The sequence below is a fragment of the Portunus trituberculatus genome, chromosome 43, assembly GCF_017591435.1.
Source record: "Portunus trituberculatus isolate SZX2019 chromosome 43, ASM1759143v1, whole genome shotgun sequence".
Taxonomy (NCBI): domain Eukaryota; kingdom Metazoa; phylum Arthropoda; class Malacostraca; order Decapoda; family Portunidae; genus Portunus; species Portunus trituberculatus.
The window spans coordinates 1,202,718-1,211,922 of NC_059297.1; positions in this window are offsets into that span (position 1 = coordinate 1,202,718).

Sequence of the window (9,205 nt, forward strand, 5' to 3'; positions counted from 1 at the left end):
TTCGTTTTCCGCTCTTAGCCTAGCTTCGTTTTCTTCCACTTTTTTTTTATCCTTTCTCTTAGTTTTTTATAAACTCTTTTTCCTGTTCTTCATTCTCTTTCATTTCCATATTCTACTTTATCAATTTATCTAGTTTATGTTCAATATTTAACACTCTCTTAAGTAGTGAAGTATTCGTCGTATCGAAACCTTCGAATGTGATCTCTCCCTCACCAACATAGCTTTCATTTTTTCCCTAGTCTCATGTCTGCATTTGGATGGAATCTCTTCTTTACTCATGATTCCTTAATTATTGATTTCATGAAAAAAATTTGTCCACAATACCTGCCCAGGCCACTGTAAATACTGTACATGTACGTAGTGAAGATCAGCTGATTGTCGGAACGGCGCCAGTGCGTCCTTCCTCTACCGCGTCTCGTGTGTGTGTGTGTGTGTGTGTGTTTCTGAATAAGTAAATAAAAAAATTAAAGAAGGATGTAGTCCATGAGAGAGAGAGAGAGAGAGAGAGAGAGTGTGTGTGTGTGTGTGTGTGTGTGTGTGTGTGCGTAATTCACCTCGGTCGCCTCCTGGTCACCCAGCCAGTCTTCCCCATTACGGAGCGAGCTCAGAGCTCATACACCGATCTTCGGGTGTGTGTGCATGTTTCAAGCAACATAATTTGGGTAAAAAAATCAGTTTATAAATGGATTTCGTGAGTGGTAAAGCTCTCTCTCTCTCTCTCTCTCTCTCTCTCTCTCTCTCTCTCTCTCTCTCTCTCTCTCTCTCTCTCTCTCTCTCTTTATTTATACAGTTTACAACATATTTACAGAGTTTGTCACCACTACCTTACATAGCTTATAGTGACAACTTGGAGACTAAAGGTTACATAGTTAATGTTGCCTATTTTAAAGCCTCACTCTGTCTACTTATATATATCTTGCTGCCCGCTCCTGGACCTTGTTCAGTAACTCCAGATGCATGCTGGCCGCGCCACCCCACGCTAAGCACGCGTATTCTAGGGACGAGCGAACCTGGGCCTTGTAGAGGACTTCCATTCCCCTGCTGTCCAGATGTGACATCCTTCTCAGGGATGCCAGCTTCCCTGGCGAGCTGCTCTATGTGGGATCTGAAGGTCAACTTCTTGTCGTAAGTGACCCCCAGCATCTCCATCTCGTCCTGCAGAGTCAGCGTGTCACCTTGGAAGACAAGGCGAGGGGCGGTCCTGCATCTGGAGATGGCGAGCAGCTGTGTCTTATGTGCAGGAAACTGAACCTGCCACTTTTTGCCCCATGCTGCAATGCGGCTCAGTGTGGCGTTCAGCATGCTGACAGTGGCGTCTTCTTCCTCAGGTCCGTAGCAGAGAGACAGGGTGAGGTCATCCGCGTATGCTTTCGTGCTCGGGACGAGGTGCAGCAGGTCGTTAATATAAACGTTCCAGAGCATGGGACCAAGGCAGCTTCCCTGACGGACACCCGCTCTGATGGGCTGAAGCCTAGAATCACGCCCATTGACGGTCACTTTGAAGTGTCTGTCCCTCAGGTAACTCTTGAGGAGATTAAGGAGCGGCCCGTCCACGCCGACAGCACGGAGCTTCAAGACGAGCGCAGAATGCCAAACTTTGTCAAAGGCCCCTTTAATGTCGAGAGCGACGACAAGGGTGGCCTTGCCCTTGTCCAAGGTAGCACTCCACTCACTCGAGAGTTGCAGGTGCAGGTCTGCCGCCGACCTCCCCTGCCTGAAGCCGAACTGCCTGGTGCTCAGCAGGTGGTGTCTCTCAAGATGCTGCGTAAGTCTCGAGGCCACTATAGTTTCTAACACTTTACTGAGCACCGGCAGCAGGGACACAGGATGGTAATTTTTAGTTTCGGTTTTTTAGTTTTTCTTGTGAAGCGGTACCACACTACTCACTTTCCACAAGGCAGGCCATGTGCTACTCCTTAAACTATGATTAAAGATGGCGGCGAGAGGGCGCGCCAACTCCTCAGCACACTGTCGAAGTAGGCGGGGGCTGATGCTGTCAGGTTCCACTACCTTTTTGTCATCCAGGTCTCTGAGTAGCACTTTCACTTCTGCTTCACTGGTTTCTACACTTATGAGCTTTCCAGTCACTATCTGCGGCAGCATCTGAGGCGTTCTGTCAGGTTCAGGAATGCACATTTTTGCGGCGAAATGGGCGGCGAGGAGGTTCGCCTTGTCTCTGGCAGTTTGAGCCACACTACCGTCTGGCCGGGTGAGAGCAGGCATCGAACACCCTCGCGTCTCACCCTGCTGCTCCTTGACGAGGCTCCACCAATGTTTGCACCACTACACTATCACACTGACTGGCTGTCAACATGGTGTCAAGGTTCTCAGTGAGGTAGTCTAACAGCACTGATCCCTGCCATGGAGGCCGGTAACAACCCACACACAATAAACCTTTGCCGTTACCATCAATTATTTTCAGTGCGATGAGTCTAAGTTCTCTGGGCACTGGTGTGGGAGGCTCCACCACCTGGACGTTGAGCGTCTCTTTGTGACAGAACGCTACACCGCCACCCTGTGTCGATCTGTCTTTCCTTATCCAGGTGGAGTAACCTCTGACACGGGCATAGGAACTCGGCACTTTATCGTCGAGAAATGTCTCACACACAAACACTAAATCTACACTATTCTTAATAATAACCCTGTGTGTGAGCTCCCCAACATTGGTGTGGAAGCCTCTCAAGTTAGCAGAGACCACTCTAAGCTCACTATTGGTAGGAGTGTAGCATCGCTGGGAAGTGCTGCTGTGCTGCTCCATACTGGAAAGCTGGTGCTGTGTGCTGGGTGAGGGGCCACGCTGAGCGGGAGACTGAGGGGCCTGGGGGCGCTACCTGTGCGGGCCCCACTCTCTGCTGAGCCGTGGGCTGCTGCAGCTGCCAGGCTACACCTCTCAGTGCTAATAGTGTCTCCTGGCTAGTTTGGCAGACTGCTTGAACCAGATCTTTCTGCCTCTCGTCCGCAATTTTCACTGCAGTAGAGGGAGGAGTGAGAGCGGCCTTGGCAGTAGTCACACACCTTCCTCGGGCACTGCTCCTGAGTGTGACCGTGACGCCTGCAGTGAGGACACCTGGTCTGCTGCAGCCTAGGGCCGATTGCCTCTTGTCGTGGCTACTGCCCTGACTGAGGCGTAGTTCCTCTTGTTGCCGGTCTTCTTTTTTTCCTGGGTTGTCGACGTTGTCCACTTGTTCCCTGGCTGCTGCGATGAGAGCTGTGTTGCCTCTCAGCCCCACTTTCGTCGTTGGTGGCACTGTCAGATGTGTCCACGAGTGGCGGTGAAGATTCCGTCTCTACCAAGGTGTGCTGAGCGGAGGCTGGAGGGGACCGAGAAGGAGGAGGGGAGGATGAGCGAGTCGGGGTAGGAGAGCGACTTGGCTGAGAAGGAAGGTGACTGTCTTCAGTGGGCGCAGGCGCACGAGTCGTTGCCTTTCTGCTACAATATTGTGAGGGCGGGCGATACATGCGATTGACCTCTGTTGTTTTTCTTCAAAGGTGAGGGTGGCAAGGGGAGTGTCTACAGTACTCAATTCTTCCACCAGCGTTCTTCGTCTGTCCACTAGGTAGTCCCTAATACACCTGTAGTTATTCAATTGTTTTTTTGTTGAGGCGAGGTCCCGACGAAGATTTCTTACCAGTTGCTTCAGTTCTTCCCTTTGTATATCATCCAGATCGTCATCCGATTTCTCTTCTGTGGAGTCCGTGGGGAGAGGGGAAGGATGGGCTAGATGGGCTGGCAAAGTGACACAGGGCAACACAGGATCATTAATGCCAGCCTTGACCCGCAGCTGTCCTGTGTTGCCACATCTATACTCTGTCTCCTCACCTAGGCAGACCACGTGACTCAGGTTAGGGCAACCCTGTGTGTTGCACCTCTTGACTGCCTGTGATGACACAGTTCGGCCACAGACAGCGCACCAGGACGCAGGTCTGTGGCCACTGATGCCACTGGGTCTTTCAATTAGGCTTTCATAACATTCAGATACCATTGCTGCTAGTGAGAGATGTGTATGCAGCAACGTAGAGAGATATGAAGGGGGAGGGTAGGAGGGAGGTAGGCGTGAGGCGACGGAGGACCTAATCCGTTTTCAAGGTCACGCGGCGGAGTCAGGTCACACAGTAGTGGAGTGGAATACGAGAATACACCACAGTATTTTCATGTTTTTAAGTCACTACGTGTGTATCACTGTAACTCACTATGGTTCATTGCACTGCACTTATGTTCCTCCGGCACTGATATATCCCGGCACCACTTAGAAGATATATGGCGCACAGAAAAAACACAAACACACGGAGCTCCCAGGCCTACGTCCTACCTACCTACCTACCTACCTACCTACCCCTCTCTCTCTCTCTCTCTCTCTCTCTCTCTCTCTCTTTTTTATCTAAACAGGTGGTTATGTATATTACATGGGACAGTTAAGTATGCCTATGCTAAAGCTCGTCCTTGCCGTAGGTGAGCTATCTTAAAGCTACTGCCCTTACACTTACATTATAAACAAATTGTAATGTAGTAATAACTAAACTTAATTTTAATAGATAATATTAGATGAATACTTAAAAATACTATGTACATCCTAGGCGAAGCATTATGTACACACACACACACACACTCTCTCTCTCTCTCTCTCTCTCTCTCTCTCTCTCTCTCTCTCTTTTTTTTTTATTTAAACTTAGTTACCATTACAATATTTACATAATAAACTTAAAGTTGCTAGTGGACACTAGGCAACTATTCTAAAAGTTTATGTGAGTGGCAGGTATCTGAGGTGGTAACCGCGCCAACTAGCATGATACACTATATATATACTTTATATACATTATGTACAGGAGGAGCTGGACAGGAACGGTGTGGGAGTTTGCCTCTCCAGGTGTTGGCAGCCACTTTCGCCTGGTGATTTGACATGTCTGCCACACCAGGCGTGGCCTCCGTGAAGCCGTTCCAGAGACGCGCTGCCCTGGCCTTGTACGTCCTCAGATGCTGTGACGTGTGAACGTGGCACCGTCACACGTCTTCCGGCCGCTGCCTGTCGCGTCGCGCGTTGGGCGTGGTGAGGCGGCAAGTACAGGCGGGTGAGGTGGGGAGTGTGGAGCACCTGTGTCTTGTGGCAGACTGTCAGAGCTGCCACATCGCGACGGTGCTCCAGGGATGTCACACCGTCGGCGATCTCCTCATCGTCCCCCAGCAGTCGGAGAGCGCGCCTCTGTACCGCATCGAGTCGCCTGGTGTGGGTGACAGCACTGGACATCCACGTCAAGGCTCCGTATTCCATACAAGGGCGGATCTGTGCCTTGTACAGCGTCAGGATGCCTTGGGGATCCAGGTTGCTTGCCACCCTGCGGAGGGCTGACACACGCTGAGAGGTCTGGCGGGCCACAGACGCGAGGTGCTGGTCGTAGCGCAGCTCCCGGTCAATGGCCGCACCCAGGATCTTGATGTCGTTTTGGAGGGGCAGCTGGACACCCCCAAACCTTATTTGTCCCTCCACGGCCTGGGTAGCTGCGGGAGACCGGGAGACGACCATAGCGTGTGTTTTCTCAGGCGCGAAGTTGACCTGCCATAGCGCCCCCCACTCCTCTGCAGTTTTCAGCTGCCTGTTGACTGCAGCAACAGCGCGCCTACTGTCCTGGCGGCAGTAGGAGACGGTCACCGTGCAGTCATCAGCATAGGCTTTGACTGTGGGGAGCTGGCGAAGTAAATCGTCTATATATATGTTCCACAGGACTGGCCCTAATACAGAATCCTGTGGAACTGAGGCTTCTATGGGGGCAGGTGCTGAGGACCGTCCATTGATGACTACCCGTAGAGATCGACCATGGAAGTAGTCATCAAGAAGAGACAGCAGGCTCCCGGCTACGCCTTTGGCACGCAGCTTTGCCAGCAGGGCGGAGTGCCACACCCGATCATAGGCGCCCGCGATGTCAAGCGCCACCACGAGTGTGTCCCGGCCTTTGTCGAGGGAGTCCTGCCACTCTTGTGAGAGGAGGAAAAGCAGATCTGAGGTGGATCGGCCCGGCCTGAACCCAAATTGGTGAGGCGAGAGGAGACCGTTGTCTGCAAGGTGTTTCTCTCTCTCTCTCTCTCTCTCTCTCTCTCTCTCTCTCTCTCTCTCTCTCTCTCTCTCTCTCTCTCTCTCTCTCTCTCTCTCTCTCTCTCTCTCTCTGTGTGTGTGTGTGTGTGTGTGTGAGAGAGAGAGAGAGAGAGAGAGAGAGAGAGAATGGGGAGCCGTGGTGGGAGGAGAGACAATGGTGTGTGTGTTGTTCAATTGAACATATGCCTACTTGCATAGAGTGTAGACACCCACCAACGCCGTCGTTGTCACTTCCTTCTACCGATTTGAGGTTCAAGAATAAAACTAAACGCGGCCACAGACAACTGCACATTTGCACTCATGTCTACGGTCAGGAAGAAACTGAATGACACTGTTGCATCAGTCAACAATAATACACCACGCGGATAGGAAACAGTGGGTGCAACACCCTGTTGCACCGTATCGCATTATAAGGTGATACGCAACAATGAAACGATGCGTGGAAATGCAGTAAGTTAGTAGGTACCTTTAGAAAGTGTTGATGTTGGTGGTGTCAGTGTGTTGTGTATTGGAGGTGGTGGTGGTGGTGATTGTGGAAGTAATTATTGGTGGTGTGTTTGCTTATTTTGTATCGTGAATATTGATTGACTAACTGGCAGATGGATTGACGGATTGACAGATAGATTGCCTGTCTAACTAATAGATTCACTGACTGACTGATGGAGGGACTGACTGATTCACTGAGTGACTGAATGACTAACTGACTGACTGACTGACTGTCTAGCTGAGTGACTGTTTGGCTGATTTACTATTTGGCTGACTGACTGAATAACTGACTGATTGGCTGGTTGATTGACTGACTGACTGACTGACTGGCTAGTTGACTGACGGCGTCTGTCCTTGGCACAAAAAGGCAGTGCGCGGTATGAGGCCGCTAAGAAGTGTACCGTAGGTAGTGTGTGGCTCGCGTGGCCCAGCACGGTACGCGAGTGTACACGTGCAGTGACCTGACAAGTGTGTAGAGAACCTCTGAAGACGACAGAGGAAAAGGGAATCGGATAAGCGCCTGACACCACGTATATCTTACTCACGCCCCCACCCGCGCCCACGCCCACGCCGTATCACTGACACGCTGCCGTTCATGAGGGCGAATGTCGGTTGGTGCGGGTACTAGCAGCAGCAGTGATGGTGGCGGTGGTGGTATTTACATGCTTGTCTGAAGATAGATGGATAAGCGAGTATTTGATGGGTTGATAGATATGTAAATGGACAGTTGGATAAACAAACAGAGAGATGGATAGGTAGGCAGATAGATTAGTCAATGAATTCGTATACGATTAACAAGTTAGATGTGTATGTCGATACAAAAATGTCTATATTTTTCTACTTAGTATCCTTTCACCCTGGTTTATTGTCAGAAATACTCGTATATCAGGCGGTAGAAATAGAGAATGAGATAAATCTGCCTTTTTGCGGGAGTTGCCAACACTCGCTGTAAGACTAGATACAATTTAATATTTCCTGCTTTGACAAATAAAAGCTGGACACGATAACGAAGAGAAAGATGTCACAGTAACCAATAAATCGACATGTGGTATTTGTATAAGTATAATGCCTCATTAATAAGAGATTTAGTAACAGATAGTTATCATAAACATATAAGTAGGAGGGAACAGAAAAGGGCTGCTGTCAGTAGTCACAGACAACTGTGTTTCGGTTAGGAAGAGAAGATGAGGTTTAGTAGTACATGCGTACTGTCTTCACAGACAACCTTCTGCAACGGCAGTAGTCTTGTAGCGGAGGTGGTGCCAACAGTGGTGGTTATACTGACACACACACACACACACACGTGTGTGTGTGTGTGTGTGTGTGTGTGTAGTGGTTAGCACGCTCGACTTACAATCGAGAAGGCCGGGTTCGAGTCCCGGTAAGCGGCGAGGCAAATGGGCAAGCCTCTTAATGTGTGGCCCCTGTTCACCTAGCAGTAAATAGGTACGGGATGTAACTCGAGGGGTTCTGGCCTCGCTTTCCCGGTGTGTGGAGTGTATTGTGGTCTCAGTCCTACCCGAAGATCAGTCTATGAGCTCTGAGCTCGCTCCGTAATGGGGAAGACTGGCTGGGTGACGAGCAGACGACCGAGGTGAATTACACAAGTAAAGTGAAGTGTTGCTATATTACCGACAGTTTTCAAGGAGCACCAAGCACCAGCACCAGCACCAAGCAGTAAGCAGCAAGAAAAGCAGTGCAAGCCTTCACCACACTGCCTAATCTTCGTGTATTAAAAGTATTTATAAGGCTATTCACTTAATGTTGGGTTTCCTTTACATATGAGAATGAAAACAGTACGCAAATATTTTAAAGTAATGGTATAAGGACCATCAAAAAGAGCAAGGCGTCTGTATTACCCTCTGATATTTGTTTCCTTCACTTACCATAGGCCAAACATGAGTCAGAATGCAGCCACCAGTCTACCATTAATTTTCATATCCCATGGTAAAAAATTCTCTCTGTGGCTTAATTTTGGTTTGGTGAGATGAAGAAAGCTATATATGGATGTCCCACCGCTACTGTTCCCGGGGTTTTCTCCGGGCCGCCTCCCACCGGCGGTCCCCTAGCCACCACCCAACCCCCGCCATCACCCACCTTTCGACAGCATGCTGGATGAAATACTTTTTTTCGAATATTTCCTGACGGTAATGTTACGCTTCCATGGTATGTTTTTATGGTTTCTATAAATGTTTCGTTGTGTTTGAAGTGTGTTCCGTGCTTGTGCTGGGTAAATATGTGGCGTTTAGTGGTGTTTTATGACGTATGTTAAAGGCTTTTTAACGGTCAAAATTTCCCATTTGGAATTTTGAACTTTTTAATTTCAAGGTATAAGTGGGTCTTTATGGTATCATAAAATCGTCTGTGCTCTTTTAAGCGTGAAATCAATCTATTGAGTGAAATATGTGGACTTTGAAATGGTGTTTGGTGCTGTTGTAAAAAGCTCTTACTTTTTTTTTTATTTGCTCACGTTTATACTTCTTGGTCTAACTTGCTGTAGAATGCCCTAAAAGATAGCTCAGACTCCTTGAAATGTGATAAAATACTCGCCAAGTGAAAATGTTTTGACTTTACAGGACGTTTTAAGAGATTTATGGGTTAAAATGTTTTTGTACTTTTAACATACTTGATTT